Below are 23,240 nucleotides of genomic sequence, written 5' to 3'. Positions count from 1 at the left end.
TGCTCCCCAGTTTCTCACAGCAGCCAAACCATCTCCCTCTCAAGGCCCTGCCTTTTGGAGCAAGGAAAGAAAAACAAGAGTAAGTCATTTTGATAAAATAAGAGCTAATAGATCCAGGTAAAATTATTGTAATCAGAGCCACAGACACTCCCCCTGGCCAGCAGGGGAAAAAAGTCTGTAAAATAATAATGCTTTCATTCCCGTCTCTTTTTCTCCCCCTTCCCTGAAATTCTCCTTTGAACAGTGTACTTTTCTACCCTGATGATGTTTAAAATCTTGCCAGAGGCAGGAGCACAGAGGGAAAATATTCCTGCCTATAAACAGAGGGAAAAGTTTAATGGAAGCGACGGAGAATTTTGAGATTTATATTGGAATTGGAAGCCGGAAAATCTAACACTCTGGAAATAATGATCCCAGCATCTGGTCACTTGGGCAATGCAGCCATCCTGCACAGCCTTAAAAATGTTGCCTGGGCTTCCTCCCGACTTGAAGCCACAAGAAGGATGGTTCATGAATTCATTCAGTAGGCAGCGGACCCTAACTGTTTCCAGGGCACTTGAAGAGATACAGAGGGAAAACCCTGCTCTCCTGGCATTTAGATTATGGGGCACCAGGGAAGACAAACACCTGAAGGAGGAACCACGGGGCCACATAGATGGGGATGGGTGAGCCGCAAGGGCCCTCTCACAGCTTCTGCTGCACTGGCCAGGGTCCAGGGCAGAGGTCTCACCGGCAGAGCTCCCCTCTACAGGGACGAAAGGGCATCCTTGTACGTCCCTTGATCTTGCATGTGGCATGCTCCATACCCCGACCCTGTGTCTTAGTTCATTTGTCATTTTAGATACTATCAGCCTGTGAGATCTGGGCTTGGGTCCCCTGCTCTGCTGGGTGGTAGAAGAAGGGAGAAAGGATGCAGAGGACGGGAAATTGGCCCTGGTAAACTGTGAGCTGGGGGCTACAGAGCTGACTTTCCGAATTCAGGCTAGTCATTCATTCGTTCTGCCCTCAGCTCACCCAGCATGCACGCTGAGCATTGTCTTTTCCTGACTTATGCTCAGTGATGGGGTGCTGACCAGGTTTCTTTCCCACCTCAAAGTCAGGGCAAGAGGTCTGATAATGACCCATATGCTTGGGGTGGCTGCCTGAAAGTGTCCATTCCTAGCTTCTACCTCTTTAGCATTGTTGTTCTTTTCCAGATGAGGAGACTGAACTTGAATGACTGATTGACCCAAAGACAGCCAGTGGGAGGCTGGTGTCTCCCAAATCACAGTCCACAGCATCTTTTGCTCTAAAATGCTGCATCCTCCTCATTCTAGCTCTCCTTCCCCCGTAATTTTATTTGCCTCCATTCTATCCAGGCAGTGGATCAGGAGACCCTGAGTAAGAAAGAATAAACAGTCAACTTTACTCCAGCAATTCCACTCTGAGATATTTGCCAAAGAGAGAGAAACTTAATATGCCATCAAAAGGCTTGGATGTGAATTTTTTTTGCATCTTCATTATAATAATCAAACACTGAAAACAGCGCAGATGTCCATTGACAGATGACTACACAAGTTGCAGTAGGTCCATGCGGTGGAGTGTCACTCTTCAACAAATGGAACAAATGACTGGTAAATGTGACAACATGCATGACTCTCACAGACATTATGCTGAGTGAAAGAAGCCACACACAACAGCGCATACCCTGTGATTCTGCTTATGTGAAGTTCTGGAACACGAACAACTGGAAACCAGATCAGTGTTTGCTTGCAGGGCTGGAAGGACAGGGTGACAGGAGAGGTGCAGAGGGAGAAGGGGGTTAGCTGGAAGGGGATATGGGGAACTTTTCAGGGTGATCAAAATATCCTATATCTTTATAGGGGTGTGGAGTGCATGGGTAATGCATCTATTAGACTAACCAATCTGTATGCTTGAGACTCATGATGACATGCAGAGCTAAGGGCAGGCTTTTCGAGCCATAAGCAAGATTGAAACAGCCACTTCTGAGTGTCAGCAATGTCCTGTTTTCATGTTAAATATTAATTGTTTTTCTATGTTGGACTGCTTAGGAAGATTTTGTGGTGACCACCAAGGAGTAGAAGAATGCTTTGGTGACATCATATCCTTCTAAATGGTTTTTCTCTTAGTAGTTTTCTCTTTTCACATCCTCCCACCCCACCTTATCCTAAGTTCCTGTCTCCTGACCCCTGCCTCTCTCTCTTCTTGACATCTAAGGTGATGCTGTCCAAGCCCTGTTGCGTTTTCCCATTTCAACTGTACCAAACACTGTCACCTTACATGGACTTGAGCCCTCTTGAGGCGCTGACCTCTCAATAGGCTGATCAGTCGTTCTTCAAGAGGACCCCTTCTTAAAGCCTAAGCACCCTAAAGATGTTCCCTGTAACACTTTAATATCTCTTGAATGAAAAAATATATGGAAAGGAAAAGCTACTATTAATTAACATAATGTTTTTAAATGGATTTGCATTTTATTAACTATAGACAATATCTACATGCATTAAAATAATAACATAATATTGTGTACTTACGTGCCAGGTATTTTGCTAAGTACTCAACATGCATCATCTGCAATTTGCCCCACAACTGTACAGAGCAGAAACCATTGTTATCCCCATCATATAGACAAGGAAACCAAGGCTCAGAGAAGTTAAATAACGTGCCCAGCTGATGGGAAGTGGTGGTCTCAGAACTCAGTCTGATGGGCATGAAGGATTTAGTGACACTTGATCTTGCTTTTTTTATTTACTTACTCTGTGGACCAAGTTTGGCATGCCTATGATTCACGAGCCTCTGGCTTATAGTCGGGGCCTCCTCAGAGTCTGAGATCACCAGGAGAGAGTCACAGGCTATTTGAAGATCTAGTGTAGGTGCTGAGCCATTGGCCTGAAATTGAGCTTCAACTTGTTCTAGCACTCGGCCCTCCTAAACCCAGCCCCCTTTCAGTCTCCCTCAAACCTCTAAGTGCCTGGCACTTGATCAGGCCTCCGCCCAGGCTGACTAGTCTCAGTGTCCCCTGAGGCTGGAGGGGTTAACAGTTGAGAACCTGTTTGCAGACCATTAGAAACAATAATCACCTTGCTGAGTAACCTGATCTACCTCAAACTAAGGGGCTTGATTTTAGCAAACAGTTTAAGTGGCCTCTGTGCAAAGTGGAGGGGTGGGGCAGGCCTGAACCAGCGTGCCCAGGGTGCATTTCTTCTGGGCGGCTGGGATTTCTGTGGTGATCAAGCCAGGCCCAGGGGCCGATTCCTGGGCCTACGCAGCCGAGTTCACAGCCATCTGGCTGCTTCTTCCCCTGGAATTCTGCAAAAGGCTCCCTCATATGTCGTGGTCCAATACAGGCCCCACATCACGGCTTTCCCCGGCCTGCCTCTCTAACTGGTGTCCTCTGGACCAGGGGCGCAGCCTGAGTCTTTACTGTGCGCTCTACGGCTCGGCCTTCTTCATCCTCACTGCTGGGCGCTCCTGCTATTTTGCCTCCCATTTCACAACTGGGAAGGACAAGACACAGGCAGCTGTGTGCATGCGAGCCAGCGCTGATTGTTAAACTTCCAGGAATTTTGCAAACTAATGGTTCAACATGGTCATGGTTAGAAATTAAACATTTTAACGAAGGTTAAAAACGAAGGTAATAAGTACTCAGAATTCATCACTTCCTAGTTACTACATTTCACTAGTGTCTGTGTTCAGGAGGTGATTCACATCTACCATATCTGTATGGTGGAAATGTCGTATAATGGTGCTCCTCTGCATACTTCTCATTCCAACTCTCCATTTTGTGGTATCACGTTTGTACCTTGAAATTGGCCAGGGTGGGGCTATTTACACCACAGAAATTGGCAAATCTACGAATCGGGGCTTGTATTCCCCACCCATCCCCCAACCCCCTCCAAGTTGGTTGTTAAACATTTACCAGTACCTCTGTGCTAAGAGAGAACGAACTTGACCAGGTCAGGAGGCTTGTGCTAGGGCCAAGCCTGCAGCTGGACTCCAGAGAGCTTACTATGGGGCTATGCCACCTCTTAAAAAATCATAAAGGTTCTTCAACAAGTTCACTGCAAGGAAATGAAAGAGTTGAGGGAGGGTTTAATGGTTAAAAATTAAAAGAGACTTACAGACATATTACACAATCACTATAAGTACATCTTATTTGGATTCTGATTAAAATGAACTAAAAAAAGGACATGAGGCATTTGGAAATTTGAGCACTTACTAGATATTTGATGATATTAAGGAATTATTTTTTTAGGTGTGATAATGGTATCATCTTTTAGGGCACTGACTATTTCAGATGAAATGATACGCTTTTTGAGATTGGCTTTAATAATAATACTGGAAGGCAGAACAGCATGGAGAAGATAAGTAATGGCTGTATATATATATATATATATATAGCATTTTACAACACTGATGGACAGTGACTGTATTGGGTGGGTTAGGACTTGATAATACGGGTGGATGTTGAAACCACAATGTTCATGTGAAACCTTTGTAAGAGTATATATCAATGATACCTTAATAAAAAAAAAATAATAATACTGGAAGGCAAACATGAGTTGAGTGGAAAGACCAATGGTTCTCGCAACGTGGCTGCTTGACCTGCAGCACTGGTATGACCTGGGAACATGAAAAAGCAAATTCTCAGGTCCCAGCTCAGACCTGTGCCATCAGGAATTCTGAGGGAGGGTCCAGCAATCCGTGTTTTAACAAACCGCCAGATGACTCTGATGCACACTGAAGTCTGAGAGCTGCTGGTTGAGGTGAAACAAGATTCCCCGTGAACTGATTGTTGAGGCTGAATGACATGTACCTGAGGTGGGGGGATCCATGTGGATCCTTGACATTTTCTATCGTGAAAAGTTTAATGAGATAATTTGGCACATTGGATGAGGGGAGTGTACGAGTGATGGAGGAGAGGTCAGAGTGGGCTGGTGTCTGGATATAAAGAGAGACACGTGATTCTCTTGACTGTCATTCACAAGCATCGTATTTGGCGCCGGTGTCTTCATTGTCTGTTGAGTTAAAAATCCAGGTTATGGCTGCATTGGCCGCTGAGTTAGCAGGCAGCTCTGCCTGCTCCCCGCCCGCCCCGTCTCCCTGGCTTCCTCTCCTCCCCGCCCCTTCATTGGAATCCTTAGTGTTAATAAGGTTGGATCCTGGAATCTCAAATCTCTTGGAAAAACAGCTATGTTAATTTTCAACTTCTGCCCAAAGCCCTGTAAAATAGCCACCCACTAGACTTGCTTTATCAGCTACAGACGTGATACAATTAATGATCTTTACGCCACCTCTCACCTCACAAGCTGCTTAACTTCCAGCCCATCTTGGGTTTACTTAGCAGATATGCCTAAGAGCCCGTAACTGTTTACCTCTCTCTAGAGGGGCTGTCCTGGGCAGATGAATTCATTAGTTGGTGTTTGCAGAGCTGCAGGAAACCCAAAAAAGCATTAGGTGAGTTTTATTTTTATTTGTTTATTTTTTGTTTAGAAGTTACTGAAAAAGGGACCCTCACACCCCGGTTTCCGTTGTTGGGGCTGGTGGTGGTCGGTTTGCTTCCCTCTCTACCCCATCCCCCTTCGCTCCTGCCGGCTCTCTCTCTCATTTCCAGTAGTTCCCCCAATTGGAAAACTCTTTGCATTTTGTCCCAGAGAATGGAAAAAAGTCTGTCTGCCCATCAGGTGGGACATGCAACGTTTTTTTTAAGTTTTTGATTTAAATGCCAAAAGCTTTCCAGTCCTTTGCTCCCCGGTATATCCTTCCACCCTGTCGCCAAGAAGAAGTCTTTTCTTTTTTCCTTCCTTCCCCTCTGTCCCTCCCCTCCCTTATTTTTTAAAAAGTTTTATTGAGACTTTGGCAAGAAACAGCAAGTGCTTCCTTTCTAGAAACAGCAACTCCCAAGACTCTGGAGGAGGGAGAAGAGAAGGAGTAGTCATTTTCTTGTAGTGAAGGGAGGGAGAACAGGGAGGGAAAAGCCCCATTTGCAGGGGAGGTGACTCTTGACTGTCGTTCTGATCTCTGACTTGTCGTTTCCTTTGAACTCTGCCTCACCTTTTGCAAATATTACTCCTGGAACAGGATTTCCTAAGTGCACTCTGGGGTTAAAATTCAGATCCTGAGCCATACTCCAACCCAGCTGAGTCACAGGTGTTGGGGATGGACTCTGGGAGTCTGGGAGTTTGACAAGCTCCTCAGATCATCTGGATGCCCACTGAGGTTTAAGCACCACGCATCCGTGGGGAAGGCCCAGGGGCCTGTTTGCTGAATGCATCCCAAATGCCAAGTGTAGCGCAAGGGAGAGAAATACTTTAGTTCTGGTTTTTGAAAGACCTAACTTCACATATCCTTTTAAAGAAATGAGCCATCATTATTTTATATTCATGGTGTTTACTGGGTGTTTGGTATATGCTAGATGCTTTATAATCCTCATGACCCCCTCCTCCAACAGAAGTTATACCCAATTACCAAGGGGGAAACTGATGCTTGGAGAAGTCAAATAGTTTGCCTACATCACACCTGTAAAATTTGGTTTATTTAGATGCGTATATTCCTGGCTCAAGGCTGAGCTGTGACCTCCCAAGAAGAGCTGAGGTGGGCATATTTTCCACACCAAAAACTGGAGCTCATGATTTCACAGATATGCTTTTATTTTTATAGACAACAGTTCACAATATTTGCAATCTGAATGGTCTCCTTATACCCTGGGAATGTATTAGCCTGTTTTCACCTTGTAGGATGTTACCGTCATGCTATAATGATACCAAGACGATGCACAGATATGGCAGTTCTAGGCTGAGTTTGCCAAACCCACTGGGTGGGAAACCCCAGCCTTCCTCCCCTGGTATTAATTGGAGAGTTGGGGATCTATTTTTAAACTATTCAACAATAAAGATAAATCAGAAGTTCCACTTACCCCACATTCTCCTTCTCAGAAGCAACTTTTGTGACCCATTTGGAGTAGAGATATTTCTCTACGCTTTTACACATACGATATGTTTCTTTTCCTTAACATACATCGGAAAATATTGTACATCCCAATCTTGCAATCAACCTTTCTCACATAATGATTTCACTTGGACTTCGTACTTTGTCTGTCTCACTCTTTTTAAAATTTCCCTTGTATTTTTCACAGTAAAGGCACACTGAAGAAGTTCAATGATGAGAGGGGAAGGAAAGATATTCCTTAAGCATAATTAAAGATAAAAAAAGAAAGTTATCTTGGAACCCAAGTTTGGATATACTTTTTTTTAAAATTGTTGTTAGATGGCCATAACATAAAATTGACCATTTTCAACATTTTAAGGTGCACAGTTCAGTGACATGAATCACACTGAGAATGTGGAGCAACCATCGCCATCATCCATGTCCAGAACCTTTTCATCTTCCCCAGCTTAACTCTGCACCCATGAGATACCAGCTCCTCATTCCTCGGTCCCCCAAGCCCCTGGTGATCACTATTCTACTTTCTGTCCCTATGAAGCTGATTCCATGCATACAAGCAATCATAGAGTATCTGTCCTCATGTCACTGGCTTATTGCACTTAGCATGGTGTCCTCAAGGTTCACCCATGTTGTGGTGTGTGGTAGACTTTCCATTCTTTTTAAGGCTGAGTAGCAGTCCGTCGTAGGTGTGTCCCACCTTTTGTTTATCTATGACAGATACTTGGCTTGTTTCAACCTTTTGGTTAATATGAATAATGCTGCTGTAAACAGGGTGTGCAAAGATTTGTTTGAGTTCCCGTGTTCAGTTCTTTGGGGCATATACCCAGAAGTGGGACTGCCGGATCATATGGTGACTCTGTGCTGATGCATTCTTTTTAACTACTGCCTAAGAGTCCATCATACCTTTCATGTGTTTATCGGCCATTTAAGTTCTTTTTCCTATAAATTGCCCATTATCTGGTATGGTCACTAATGGGATTTTACGTGATCTTTGTATAATCTGAATATGCTTTCTTTTATCTGTTATATACCTGGCAAATTGCACACATTTAAAAATAAGTTTCTACATACTTCTAGATCCAAGTGCTTACCTTTATCTCTTTGGTTATTTAAGGAATACTTATTGATGAAAATTGTTTTTACTATAAAAATGAGTGCACACAGACAGGCGGCCATCTCCATGCAGCAGCATAGGTGCTCTGTAAAACTGTCCACTCGGGGCTGACTTGGCTGCTTCTGGACGGCACGTGGTTTCCTCGCTGCTTCTTTTTTCAGATTTATTGTGATCAGTTCAATCCAGATGCTAAATTGAATTCTGCATGAGACAGCATAGTTTTCCTTAAGTTTAACCTGTTCTGCTGGTCTCAGAAAGACAAAAAATTTAAGCCAAATTGCTATGAAAATAGTAGATCATTCAAATTTCTGCTGTTTGAAAAGCACTGCAGGAAAACGGTACTGCAAATGGCTTTGTCAAAATGAAAATAGTTAGTGGCCAACGAGCCCATAGATTAGAAAAGAAAAGAGTGGAGAAGGGACAGTGGTTCTTAACCAGGCTTCCCACCTCTTCTCTAGGAAAGATACTGCCAGTGGTGATCACTACCATTTATTATAGGCTTAATAAGTACCAAGTAGTTTGCTTAACACTGTACATCTGTTATTTAATCTTATTTCATCTTCATAATAATCCTGCAAGGGAGCCGTTACCATCTGCATTTGACAGACAGACGTGAAGGGCTCAGGGATTCTGAGTCACTTGCTGAAAGTCACACAGCTTGTGATAAATAGGAGAGCTGGGAATCCCTGTCCCTTTGGTGGCAGGCTCTGAAATCTTCTTGACCATTATCCTATTCTGTGTCCATGGTACCCCAACCCTGGATGGGGGTCACTGACAGGAACCATGGCCAGCAGTGGGGGACTGCCCGGGTATGGGTGCAGGAAGGGAATGGTGTGTTTTAGCTCAGAGCCCCGTGGTCGGGTGTGGGGACACAGGTTGCAGTGACTGTGTCCTTGAACCTCAGAGGTCCCCAGCTTCCCTGGTGCAGCCCCGCCTGGGCCTGCTTCCCTGCCCCACTGCTGAGCTCTGAGCTACAGGAGCCTCCTCAGGCCAGTGTGGTGGCTGCAACTTGCCACCCCTGGGAAGGGTTCTGCCCGTCATCTTGGTGACCCTGCCTCTTGACGGCAGCCCACAGAGACCTCTGCCTTCCCAACTCTGATGGCGCAGGGAGTTTGCAACTTGTAACCTAGTACAGATTTATGTTCTTTCTTGTATTGCTTGCTCTCTAAACTTTGCTCCTTGTCACATCCGACAAATAGTGATGCCTCTGGTGTCAAAGGCCTGAGTTACGGTTTTTGCATACAAGCCCCTTGAATGTAGCACTAGAGCCAAGGATTGACTGGTAAAGGATATTTTTGCTCAACAGCCATTTTGAGTCCTCTGTAACCTTAGAGTCACCTGACCAATTGTTCTCAGAGAAGATGAGGAAGAACCCTTCATGTTGAATTTTTATATCTCAAGAAAGAATCTGTGTGCCTATTTTTAAATGCACTCAGCAGAACTTTAAGGGAAACCCCCCCAGTTTCAGCCATCACATCCCTGGTTCTCATCCTGCTTCCCATCTGAGGCGTAGCTGGTCTCCTCGCATTGCCCGTGAAAACAGTTAGTGCTCCTCGGGAACCTGGGGGCCCAGAGAGTGGGGATGGTGGCGGTGAAGGTGAGGGAAAGACCCACATTTTACTTGGAGGCCTGAAAAGTAATCTACCTTTTGGTGATGATAATTCAGAATTATAATTCAAATCCTGGAGGAGCTTTCTCTCTTCTGCAAGTTTGTGGATCATTTTAAACACAAAGACGCCACGGGACTCACTCTTTTGGGATTTGCTTGCACTGCCCTGATTCTCGCCCATTGAGATTGGTTGTGATTTCTACTCACCCAGTTGCTGTCATCTTTGAAACTGTCCCTAGGTACTCTCCTGTTACCTGTATCAATTTCAGAAGTCCTCACTGACCGAAACAATGCACCTTCAGAATGGAGTCCTCTCTCTCTCTCCACTTCCTTCAAAGTCTCTAACAACCCAGCACCCAGCTGACCCGTGCCGGTGTCCCGCCCGGAGCTGCAGCCCCGCAGGCCCTGTGGAGAGCCGCAGTGGGTGGGCGTGGGTCAGAGCCCTAGTGCAGGAAAGCAGCGTAGATTGGGCAGGCTTATTGCCCTGGACTGGAACTGGGAACCCTTGACTGGAATGAGTATTTCCCTCCCAGGTGTGGAAGGCTTTTCCCCTCTCATCTCACAGGTGTGACCACATATGCTACACCAGGGAGCCCCAAACTGTGGTCATCAGCAGAACGTGTGTAGAAAGACTGTTTTCTCTTAAGCTGAAAACCTTTCTCCTCAGGAGGTGCCCAAAGGTTTGTAATTTGCACCGAAGTCTCTGTGAAGAACAAGGTTTGTGAGCAGACTTACCCCCTGGTCCCTCACAAGGCTCAGCAGTATCATGGACGGCTGTGCTGTCCAGCGTGGGGGCTTCTAGCCACATGTGGCTATTAACATTTAAATTAATTAAAATGAAACATTGAATTTCTCAGTTGCACTGGCTACAGTGTTTTGAGCACTCAGGGGCACATGTGGCACCTGTACTGGACAGCATAGCTCCAGGACACGCCTGTCCCGGCAGAAAGTTCTGTGGGAAGGTGTCAAAGGGACACCACTTAACAGGATGCGTCACTGGTCCCAGATGGTGGTGACCTGCTCCGTGGACCTGAAGGACGCAAGTGAGGCTAGAGTGAGGACACTGAGTCACAATAAATCTGCACGCACAGCACCCATGTGGTCTCTGTAGTGAAAACTTGATGCAGTCAATAAATGTTTATTTCTTAAGCATAGCACTTGATTCAATGTCACTCAAATAAGCATTCGAAATCCTGGTACCACCATGTAAGACACAATTTCTGTCCATGGAGTTCATAATCTATAAATTGAGGCAGGAAATAAATAATCATAGGCTGTGATAGCTGGTAAGTGGACATTTGCAAAGGGGAAATAAATTATTTGGACAGAGGAATGAGGGAAGTCTCAGAGAAGAGGGCATGTAAGCAAAGTTTTGACAGTGACAAAAAGCCTGGCAAAGAGACAGGAGGTTAGGAGGACATTCAGAATAGAAGGACCTGCAAAAAACTGCAGAGAGCTGTTACAAATTTGGTGTCAGAGGAATGTAATGGGGGACGAAGGAGCGAGGCAGGACCAACCACACACTTTTGGGGCCCTGTATAAAATGAGAAGGAGGGCCCCATGGTTAAAAAATTATTCAGAATTTCAAGATGGCAACAGCTGAGCATTGCACCAAGTGTGGGCTCTGTGCAGATGCACAGGCTGGTGGCGGGAGATGAAATTAAAGAGAAAGGACACCTAGCCTCAGGGGCTTTCCGGGTCACGCCTTGGAACTTGGACTGTGTCCTCAAGGCCCCAGGGAGCCACGAGAGATTTTCAGCTGGGCTGAGGCCAGATCAGGCCCATGTCTGACCAAGACCATGTTGGGCCTTCTTCTTTGGCGATACTGGAGGCTTTGGGTTCCCAATGGGGCTCCCAGAGCACAGGCTGGGCCTGGAGGGAGCGTTGGCATCACACGCCCCTTGCCCAGACCCCAGTCGGGACCCACTTGCTGTTTGCCATGCCAGGCAGGCAGTTTCCCTCACTGTGGCGAATGGACTCCGGGGGAATGGAAATCAGCTCCCCTCCCTACCTCAGGCCTAGAACACAGCCTTCAGAGGAAGCTTAATCATCATTGTTTCAATAACGCCTCCCTCCCTGGGATTTGCATTTCCCGACCTGGGTATTTGTTGCATTCCAAGGCCATCATCTGAGGGTTCCATTTTTCATTTCCTAACTGAGTCAGGCCATGCCCTGTTTTGGGGGTGATGGTGGAGGTGAGGGGGCCAGAGTGTGACAAGGCAGCCATCAGGCACAGGGAACAGTCCTGCAGCGCAGTAGGGAGGGAATGAGAAAGAAATGGTTGCCCAGCGGCCTCCTCTGGGAACCCTCCTGACTGGTGCTGGCAGGGTGGCAAGCCTGGACATATTCCCGTGCCTGGCAGCTGTGCGCCAGGGCGCCTCCTTTTGGTGAGGGTATCTCACTGTATTGCCTTCAGGCGGGCATAATGATCCCCTTTATACCTGAACCCCGCACGGCTCAGCTGTGTCTAGAGGGACCTGCCCATTGTCATTGTTGACTTCCTGGCCAGATGTGGATGAGAACTCCAGTCTTCACATTCCTGGCTTGCCCTGACGCCCACTATCCCTGGAAAGGTCTGGGAACAGCCCCCAGTTTCCTTGGCCTTGACATCACTGATGGAAGAACAGCAAAGGAGGCCCAACAGTGAGGCAGTCCTGGGTCAAGTCTGATGCTGTGTTTCTAAGATGGGGGCGATTTTACATAAACCCTGCGCGGAGTGGATGTCTCCATAGCTTATTAAAAAAAAATTAGGAGTCTGCTCCTACCCAGCCAGAGGGAAAGGAAGGCATAGTTAATGTATTTGGAGGGAAATAAAAAACACAAGTAGCAGAGTGAATTGGATACAAATTATGAACTGGCTGTGTTGGGCTACAGTTTGCCAAGAAAAGTTCTAAAAGCAACACATGCATATCCTTGTTTGGTGGCCAGTGGGCCTTGGTGAGCCTTTGCACTGTCCAGGAATTGGCCAGCGTGGTGGGAGAGGAGGCAGAGAATGAACTTGGACATCCAGGAGACCAGCCTAACTTCAGGTGGCTTCTTTGCCCCCGAGAGCCCTCCTTGTACCTCCAGCTCTCATAAGCAGGGAGCATTTCCGATTGTTTTAGGGATCAGTGAGAGGAAGAGGGGGGGGCACATGAAGCAGGTGGTGTCACCAGCCCAAGAGTGGCCTGAGAGGGGTTCCGGCGAGTAGGGCAGGCTGCTTTTTACAGGTTGGCCGCAAGTTTAACCTGGGATATTAATTTTACAAGCAGAGAAAACCCTCCTGGACATAAAAGTTTGGCTGATAGAAAAAGTCCGCAAGGCCTGGGCATCTTCAGGGCTGCAAAAAGGGCTAGGCTGCTGGAAAGATACTTGAAACAAATGAAACAGTGACTCTAAAATGCAGCCATATGTCACGTTCTTACAGAAAAATACCCTCTGTAATTGGTTACCAGCTTCAGAGAATAAAATCCAATTTACCTGTCAAAGAGAAAGGCTGAACGCTCCCCACCCCCCGGCTGCTGGGGGGACCTTGGCAGCAGGCGCCCTCCCTCCCCCAGCCCCTGCCTTCCGCCTCCCACCCCCTTTATTTTGGAAGACCAAAAAAAAAAAAAAGGAAAGTTGGGAAAATCCTCTAAAGGCACACAGTGTTCCATGCACGATCAGACTGCTAATTGCTGTTAAGCTGGAGCCCCGTTTTGTGTTCTGGGGGGGCTGCAGGGCAGCAGCCGCTTGGGCCTCTCCCCGGGTCCCGGCTAACTCCCCAAGAGCAGGTTTCCTTCTCCTCTGCAGCATTTGCTTGCTGCCCGCCTTCCCTTTCATCTTCACCTTCTCCTTTTTACCGTGTTTTCTTTTTCTTTCTTTCTTCTCTTCTCCTTTGTGTGTGTCGGTGTGCTTTTTGTGTTTTTCTCTCCTTGTATTTTCTCTCTGCTTTTCTGCTAGCGTTTTGCTTCTGGCGTTGTGTTTTTAAGTCTCCAAATGAGACTTGACTGCCCCCATGGCCGGCTGGAGAAGCACAAAGGGCTCCCGTGGCACGGGCTACAGGGACGCCATTGTGTGTCCTCACAGTGCCCTGATTGGCAGTGACAATTGTGGGGTTAGGGGAAAAGGAGGCCACTCTTTTCCAATCAGTGGGCCACCAAAATGAAAGGAGCCGAGGAGGAGGAGGAGGCCCAGGCTCCTGATGAAGGGGCCGTGGACCCGCAGAGACGACGCAGCACGGGGGCTTGTGGCTGGGGTTCTAAGTTAATCATAAAAGAAGAAAATAATCATTTTGGAAAAAGAGTAGACTTTGCCTCAGACAACTTCGGGGTCCTGGTGGGGGGGTAAGGGGGTGACGGTTCTCCATGGGAGGAGGGTACTCTCTGTGAGGGGACAGCCACCATTCCTGCTTCTCTGCAAACTGATGGAGAAGCAGGAGAGGCTGCTGAGGAACGGCTCTGAGGAAAACTCTTGACAGGAGGCTTGAAAGGCAGGTGCTGAGGTTGGCATGCGGTGGAGTCCTCGTTGCAGCTACATTCTCAATGCGGGGAGGAAGCCAGAAAGGGAGACGGCTTAGGCATTTGCTGTGTGGTGCATTAGACCTTCACAAAGTCCAGGGGCTGCAGAAGGTGATTCTGACCTTAAAATGGTTCCAAAGGGGAGCAGGGCAGGACTGTAGACAAGAACAAGATGGTAGCCAGATAATCTGCTGGCGCTTTCGGGGCCTGCTGCAGAATTTCTGATCAAGCACAGGGTGCCACCTGATTCCGGCCCACACGCTTCCTTTACATAGAACGACTCACCTTCCCAGACCAACCTCAAACATGCCGCCTCCCTGGGAGCTCTTCTGGACCCGGTGGGACTGACCCACACCCTCTCGCATGCTCTCTGTCTGCACCCTGGAAGTAGCAGGACCTGACCTTGATTCATCCTGCCTGTGTGCCAGGCCCTGGCTTAGTGCCTCGTCCACATCACTTAAACCTCACAACTGCCCCATAACTTAATGACTACGCTGATCTCCATAGAAGGGCCAAATGGGGAAACTGGGGCCTCTTAGCTCTAAGAGGTTAAGTAACTTGCCCAAGGTCAGCAGGCATCAAAGTGGAGGAGCCAGGAATTTAACAGGTGCAACAAGAGTGCTGGGTGACATGGCCGTATTTGCCTCCATGCTGCCCTCACCCTATTCACCGTGTTTCTGGAGGGTGAAACCTGTGTCTTCTGTCATCTTTGCATCCTCAGCATCTAAGAGAGTACTTGGCGTGCAGAAGGCCTCTTGAAAGGTTGGCCAGCTGAACAGGGAGGCAGGGGGCTCACTCGTTGGCAGACCTCTCTGCATCTCATGGGTCTCAGACGTCAGCCTTTATCAGAATTCCCTGGGGTGGGGAGTGGTTACAACACAGATCCATGGGCCCCAACCCCCAGGGTCTTGGTGGGATCCGAGAATGCACATTTCTAACACGTACCTCACTGCTGCTCCTGGTCCAGGGACCACAATTTGAGAATGGCTGCTCTAGTGCCAGCAAAATGTTCATGGTGCAGCAGCAAATTAATTTCTTCCATTATCTCTTTTTGTGGCCTGAGAGCAGAAGTTTTATTAAGGAGAAATTAAAGTTGAAAAGTGTTGACCATAATGAGAGAACATCTTAGGTCCCTGCCTGTCTTAAATTAATCTTAATCAAATAGCCTAGCCATTTATATCTGATGAACAAAACAATCAGCAATCTGCACAGCTAACCACACTGCAAATGATGGCATTTTCTAGAAAGTATCTGGACAGTCTTTTATGTGGGAGGACTCTCTTGGACATCCCTCACTCTCACAGATTTTTGTGTCTTTTAATTTTTATTGCACGAATATCTTACACTTTCAGGTGAAATACTCATCCAATATAGAACTGAACAGAGAACATTTGAGTTCTAAAATCTTTGGTGAGGGCACAGTGGGGGTGGGTGAGGAATCGAGGAACCAGCCTGTGAGGCCCAGGGTGTTGGCTCAGGAGCTAACGCAATGGGTCTCAACACGGTGTCAGGGAACAGGCGGGACCTTCTGAATCCTGGGGGAAATTGCCATCCCTGCAAACAAAGGGTTCTCTCTCTACTCAGCTCTGTAGGAACCAACCCTGTTTCTTGAGTGGGTTGTTACAATCAGTCAGTTATTCAGCACCCAAAGATAAGTCCTGATCATTGCCTTAGGGATGTAACAAGCTCCTGAAGAAGTACCTTTTCTCAAGTCAAGAAAAATTTCCTCCTAGTTTTCTGAATACAGAGGCCAGGAGCCATGGCCCCTGGCAGGGCTCACCCTTGTGTGCTCACGCTGTAGTGTCCATTGAGTGCACAGGTTGGGATAAGATTGCAAATGTATAGATCAAGGGGAGAAACTGTGTGGGAGACACTGTGTCAGAAGCCAGCTCTGGTTAACTTGAAGGGAAAGGCCATTGGTTGTATAGTTGATAGAATTTCAGGAACTGAAAAAAAGCAAAGACAGGTCTTGGGAAGCACAGAGTTCAGGGCAGGTGGCCAGGAAGGGACCGATAACTTCAGGGGCTGCAGTTGGATGTGCGCACTTGGCTCCCCCACGGGACCCCAGGTCCTGCTGGCCGAGCCTGCGCTCCAGGTCCCAGGAGGAAGGGACTTGCCCTGACAGGCCTCCAGGCCTACCTGGAATGGGGGTGCTGTCCTCTGGAGGACACCTGTGCCTTAAAGAAGGTGGCAGGGGAGTGGCAGGGGCACCAAAGCCCTTTACAATTCATCCAGCCTTTGGGGTGGGACAACACATATTCTCATTTTATTTTGTAAGGGCCTTTCTGCTTGAACAAATAAAACAACAACAAAAAAAGATGTTGAGACAATGTGATAAATCTGATTTGAAACTGAGCATCAGATGATAACAAGGAATTACTATTAATTTTGTTGGGTGTGTTAGTCATATAGTTAGGCACTGTGACGTAGGAAAAATGATGACTTTAGGTGTGTGCCGAAGCATGAAGGCATAAAACGTTATTACGCCTGGGATGTGCTTTGTGGTAATTCCTCAAAAACATAAAAGAATGGAGAACAAGAATGGGTGGAACAAACGAGGCCAAAACTAATAATTTTTGTTTTTTAAAATGTTTACTTTTATCTTGTCAAATCCTCATTAGAAGGACCCTGGAGCGGACTGCCCGTTCGGTGTTTGGGACCCAGGCTCGGGGCAGCTGGGGCAGGACTCGGTTTCAGGGCTTGCTGTCCACTGGACCAACATGCCGACACACGTTGGCCACAAGCGCTGGCACTCGGCGGCCTCCCGCAGTGCCCGGCCTCCGCGATCCCCCCTTCACCTCGGCGTGCAGGTGGCAGTGCGCGAGCAGGGCCTCCCTCGTGGGACGGCTGTCGTCAGGCATCTCCTCCGGGGGCTGGGGCTGCTGTGGCCGCTTCCTCCGCTGCCTCACCCACGGGCAGCGGTGAGGAGGACATGAGCGGAGGTTGACCCAGTTTAGAATTCAAATTTCTTCCCTGCCTGTGTAATTGGAAGTTATTTCCTCTGCAAAAGGCTTGACTCTCAGAGCACAATACCTCTAGCTGGGCTTGGGTATGTGTGCGGCGGTCCTACTGGGGAAAGAGTCGAGTTTATGTTCAGAACAGTGTTCACTTGCAGTGTCCTAAGAATCTGACACTGTGAGCGCGTGGCAGCACGAGGCGGCAGGGAAGCTAAGGCAACTCGGATGTCCTTGGGCCCAAAATGAATACCTGCTTTGCAAAGCCTTGTAATGTGGGAGGCAATTTTCCATAATACAGCAAGAGATATTCTTTTATACATTTGAGATAATTTAGCTCAAACTTAATTTGACAAAATTGCTGTGCTAATAGCAGCTCTTCAGCTTCAAAACAACAGACCATCCTAGGAGGACATGGAAGTCCCTGAAAGTGAGTCTTGTGTCAGTCTGTCTGGGAATGGCTGGACAGAAGCTGAAGGAATTTTCCCCAGACCAACAGCTGCCTCAGATTGTACGGCAGGGTCCAGAATATTGTATGAACTCATGAACTCTAGCTGATCTGCTTAGAACAAATAGCTCTTAATAGAGGAGTATGAAATAACGGTGGAGGAGTAATGAATTTCCCTATTGTCCAGGTAAATTGAAGGTCAGTGCACATAAATCAGAATTTCTATATGCTCAGCTATGGAAACAGTATGTTCTTCCTGGTAGGCTTTTCTGCCCAGGTTATGGAGGAATAGATGCAAATAAGGGAGGTGAACTTAATCTTTCTGCGGGTGTGTTTTGCCCTGGGCTCCCTGGGCCTTATGTACCAGGAACCTTTATCAGCATGGGAGAGAGATCCTCTACCCAATCAGAATCCAATACAGTAATAAAAATAAGTATGAAACATTTTTTTTTCCCAATCAGAAATGTAGTTTCTAATGATGCTGCCTTAGAACAAGTCCCAGGTCAGAGCACAATACCTCTAGCCGGGCTTGGGTATGTGTGCGGCGTAGATGTGTGCAGGTAGACCGGAGTTCATCTAGTTGCCTCGGCCCCTTAGCACTGCTAGCTTCCTACAGCGATTTTGCAGGAAGTCATGGCTGCTGTGGGTATTCCCCATGTGGTAAGCATTGTGTCCAGGCAGATCACATTGTTTGTGAAGCTCTGGAACCCTTAGGAAAGTCCTCCATCAATGAGGACTACTGGTCGTCATTAAAGTTACTGACTTTATAAAGGAAGGAGAGGGGAAGAACTATCTAAGCTTCCATCCACCTGGAAATGGCAGTTGAGGTTGAACATCATCAGTTCAATATGTGTCCAGATTTGGAAGGACTATGGTTCATTTTAAAATCTGATTTTTCTAATGAACTAAGGCAAATCTGGACACAGTCAAGATTCCTGAATTTCCCAGGCTTTTCTGGGCAAGGAGCACCTGGTGATTTTTCATTTTAAACACCTATGCAGAGCGATGAGACTCATGTTCATTGGATCGGCCTGAATTGGGAGCAGACTTTCACACGCTTGCCTTTGAGGACAACTGGAGCATAACCAGGAGGGGTGGAAAAATGGAAAGTGAAGTACAAGGCTCCCTTTGTAGGCCAGCTTAGTCACCTGCGGCCGTGATCTGGCCACTATTCACCAGGCTTTCTAGTGAAGGTATACACTGGATAAATACAAGCTAACCACACCCTGGAAGAAAATAAAGGGGATGCAAGTTTTATGGAAACGATTGCAGTCCATGAGCAGCAAGTGCCAAGCACTGTTCTGTGTCTGCTGGGAAGGACGGAGGCAACAGCTGTTATCTGGAGGCAGCGAAGACCTTTCAGGCCCTCCTCTTCCTCCTGGCGTCCTTCCACTGTGGGCCGCCAGTACACCAGGAAGTGTTTATTTCAGGGCAATTGGATTCATTTAATGTCGTGGTTCTTAGATTTCAGAATGCATGGAAATCACCCAGGGAGCTTTTTAAGAAATACAAATACTCAGACCCCATCCAGCGAGATTCTGATTGATTGTCTAGGATGGGATCCTCACATTTTGCTTTTGTGTTTGTGTTCTTAATGTGGGAACCACTGATTAAAGCCATCATCTTGAGCCATCATCAAAGGACAGGACAGGGAATCAATTATGGGAGATTCAAATCACTATCGCCTGAGGGAGGGGAGAGATGAACAAAACGGTGTCTCTTTCCACCCTTCTGAAAACGTCTTTGCATCTCTTCTCTTTAATAATGCCAGAACTTCCTGGAGTTACCCAGCGATTTGGGCTTACTACAGTTTAGGGGAAGCTGACCTGTCTGGTGAATCAGATGAATCCAGGCTCTGACTTTATCACGTGTCCCATTTGGTTCAGTGAAACATTAACTCATTACTTTTTTACATTGCACTGCGGCAGGTTTCTTGTGAGGATGAAGTCCAGTTGTTCTTTGGATGGAACTCGCGTAAGCCCCTGTTGGTTTCCCGAGGGGGAGGACAAGAATCTGGGTGTGAACTTATTTAGGTGTGTCTTAGGGAGGAGGCTCATGGTTCACCTTTGGTAAATGTTTGACCAGAAGCACTTTTTCTAGTCTCTTCAAATTCTTTCTTTGAGAAGTTGAGTTTAAATGGTGCTTTTGAAAGGTTCCAAGTGGACCATCAGAATCTTTCCAGCCCATGCCCTTTGGGTGGCAGGGCAAGGGCCAAGCCCAGGCTCTGTACTCAGGTGCCTCCAGCCGCTTCTCAACTCCCTGCAGGCTGCTATGACTCACAGAAACACCTCCTCTGCTGTTCACTATGCTCCCAGACTATGGTCCTCAGGAACGACTGGCGCCCTTGCTCAGTGGCCTACTGCCTGTCGCTTGTCCCTGTAATCTGGAGTGTGCAGCGGTGACGTGAAACCAGGGCAAGAGGGCTTGGGGGAGAGCTTGGTGGAGGACACTGCAGGCATGCGCTCTGGCAGGTTTGTCTCAGAACTGCAAAAAATCAGGCCCTGATTTGGCAAGCAGGACCCACAGTACTCACACCACATCTGCCTTCAAAAGAAAAAAGCTACTCTATACAGTTGACCCTTGAGCAACACAGGTTTGAATTATGGGATGGGTCTACTTAGATGTGGATTTTTTTCAATAAATATACTGGAAAATTTTTTAGAGATTTCTGTCAACTTGAAAAAACATTTTCTCATCTCTGTAGCTTACTTTATATTAAGCATATAAACAGTATGTTAAACATATAGAATGTATTCTAATATTTTAATAAGAATTCGGTATATCAAACACTTTAGATGAGAAATGTGTTAATTGACCATTTATGTCATTGGGAAGGCTCAGCAGCAGGTTATTAGTAGTTAAATTTTGGGGGAGTCAAAGTTATATGCAGATTTTTGACTGTGTAGGGGGTTGGTGCCCTGAATACCCTTGTTGTTCAAGGGTCACTTACATTTTCCATAAGCATAAGAGGGGCTGATGAGAATATTGTAGATTGATGAATTTAGAAAGAAAATAAAATCTATATGTAAGATTAATATTTAGATATTTTAAACTCCTAGGAACTCACTTTCAATAAAGCTCAGATCTTGACTTTGAATTAACATCCAGGGCTCACTGTGGGCTCACACCACCCCTGTAAAGACAGTATTTTAATGAAGTTGTCATGAGAAGAGAAAGTACTTTCTGCCTCATTTATTGAGAGAGAGATAACTTTGTACATTAGGAACTAGTGTGCTTAAATCATATGACAGATAACCATAAAAACTAGGGATCTTGTCAACAGTACAACTTCATTTTATATTATCACAGTTCTGATATTTTTTAAATGATGTAAACAAAAATATGTATAAAGTATGCCAAAACAAAAGGCAGCAAAATCCAGAAAAGAGATACAACACATATATGTTAGCATGTGAGCTACTACAAATAGCTCAACATAGAGCGCTATAATAGCCCAAACCCAATTTTAGTTTTTTCTGTACTGCAAGAACAGGAATAAGGGAAAATGACTCTGATCTAACCCAGGAGCAAAAGAAGAGCTGTGCGGAGGTCCTCCACATCGCCACGTTCAGTACTCTTCATTTGCAGCCTGAGTGCTTTCCCTTCTTTTACCATTTCCTTAAAGACAGATGTTTTCCCTCTAAAGCTCCTGTGGTAGGCTACTGGCTGTTCACAGTAAGATTCTGATAGGTGATCAAAATCAGAACCTAGGCCTCTAGCAGTGAAAGCCTGATTTAATAGCTCCGTGGACTGCCCGTGCCACACAGAAACATTTTTACCACAGTTTATCTAAGAGGTTTCCTACTTCCCACTTGTAAAACAGGTGGCAAAATAAAAAGAAACCTTTATACAGTAAAGGACAAGAAAATCCTTATGCATGTGTAATCTTTTAACCTGAAAAGGCTAAGTTCACTGACTTCACAGACTCAAATCCGGATAACTGGTTTAATTTCTCTACCCGTTGGCCTTGGTGACATCATTACGTTCCCCTGAGTTTGGTTAATGAAAGCGAGCAGAGTGATTAAAAAAACAGGATGAAACAAAGTTGAAACATTATGTGGTTGTGTTTTTTTATTTCCTGGTAAAAGCGTTAATGGAGCTAAGAAGCCAGTGTTTCTACCATTCTACTTAAAAATGTGTTTCCAGGAGGAATCCTTTTACTCATGAGGTTAAGGCACCGGGTTAAACAAAGGTGAAAAGTTCAACGTGCATATGGAATATGTAGGCTCCAAGCACTTCTGTATAAAGAGTAGCCAGCAGAGAAGAAACAAAGTGATCCATATTTAGGCAAAGGGTCCTGCAGGCTTCAAGTGGGTCAACAGACTATAGATAGAAGCACTAGGCAGTACTATAAGGCACCTACGGGGAAGAGAAACAAATGGATGGCCAACATGGAGAAGGAGCCACAGGCCCCCACTGTCTACTAGCTGGCCACTAGCCATGGAGCCTGAACTGGGGCCAGGGCTCAGGACTAGAGACAAGAAAGGTCAAGGGGAAGGGAGGGAGGCTGGTCTGCAGCTGTACGGCCAGTGGGAAGGACTCTCTGCTGTGCTAAGAGTTGCTATTAGGTGCCTGAATCTTCTACTCTGGGCAACTGGCTTCACTCCACACCTTTCTAACAAGATGGCTTCTCTTTGCACAGGGAAGAACCTGAAGGAAACAGCAGTTGTTTCTTCACTTGAGTTTAACAATGCCTTCCATCACATGGGGGGCACTTTATGAGGAAAGTGCCATATCACACGATCATTTGGAACCCATTTCAAATAACCCCCCTGACACTACAGGTATGCATAGGAGGGCATTCCACACTTCTGAGTTTTACCTTGAGTTTAACAAGGGCTTGGATTCTGCCTTAGCCATGTACCCACCAAAACACACTAAAGAAAAATCCTTGAATCAGAGATTTTTTAATACAATGAAGTTAGAATTGTCTTGCAATATGAAGTCTGCTGGGTGCTGGGATTTGACTGTTGAAACACTGTCCCACAGGATAGGATTCAGCACTTGTCTGTTTAGATTAACCTAGCAGGGCTTATCCACCCGTCACTGAGTTCAGCCTAGATGAGTTAGTTTTAGTAGACTGAGGGTTAGAAGAACAGTGCAAGGTGCCCCAAACATGAGGCTCCCAGGGCCCGACTGTCAACAAGTACCAAGGAAAGGAAAAGAGAGTAATGACTCAGCTCATGCTGAGATAAGCATTCACTTCTTTCAGTCTTGCCTCCAACTCTCTACTTTTTCACATTATCTTAGCATAAGAAAAGTAGTGAGACAGAAAAGTCAAGAAATAAAGGGGAAAATTGCATGCATCTCTCTTGACCGAGAGAAGTAAAAAAATAAAATACCCTTGTATTGATTCCAGGCAGTATTAATAAGATCAGGAGTTGAAAATTTACTTCATAATCCAGTTATTTCAATGCAGTGCAGCAGATCGGCGGAGGTAAATAATTCTGCCCATAGGAACAGCAGCATTGGCTTTACCCTTGATCAGGAAAAAAATGCACTTGGCTTCCTCAGATGATGCCTCTCTTTGCAGAAAGCATTCAGCGTGGCTTTGTGCTAGTCCCACCCTGATACAGTCATTCACAGATGGCCTCTTCTGGCCAGTGGTAGAGAACAAACCCACAGGTTTGGAAGCCAAGGCTTTGTGAGGTGGCCCAAGAAGAAAGTACCCAGAGTCAATGTTCGGTGTGTCCAC

The 23,240-nt window shown here is 46.4% G+C and overlaps 1 long non-coding RNA gene across 1 annotated transcript in view; it reads left to right on the top strand.

Annotated features, from left to right (window-relative positions):
• Positions 1-1,238: 1,238 nt before the first annotated feature.
• Positions 1,239-23,240, top strand: part of LOC118929821 (uncharacterized) — a 114,253-nt gene continuing 92,251 nt past the window's right edge. The window contains exon 1 of the long non-coding RNA XR_008998197.1: positions 1,239-5,454. This is a non-coding gene — a long non-coding RNA (uncharacterized LOC118929821). The remainder of the gene's footprint in view (positions 5,455-23,240) is intronic.

This window comes from Manis pentadactyla, chromosome 6 (assembly GCF_030020395.1).
Source record: "Manis pentadactyla isolate mManPen7 chromosome 6, mManPen7.hap1, whole genome shotgun sequence".
Taxonomy (NCBI): Eukaryota; Metazoa; Chordata; class Mammalia; order Pholidota; family Manidae; genus Manis; species Manis pentadactyla.
The sequence above is the reverse complement of the archived record's forward strand: the minus strand, read 5'-3'. Positions and strand labels throughout refer to the sequence as shown.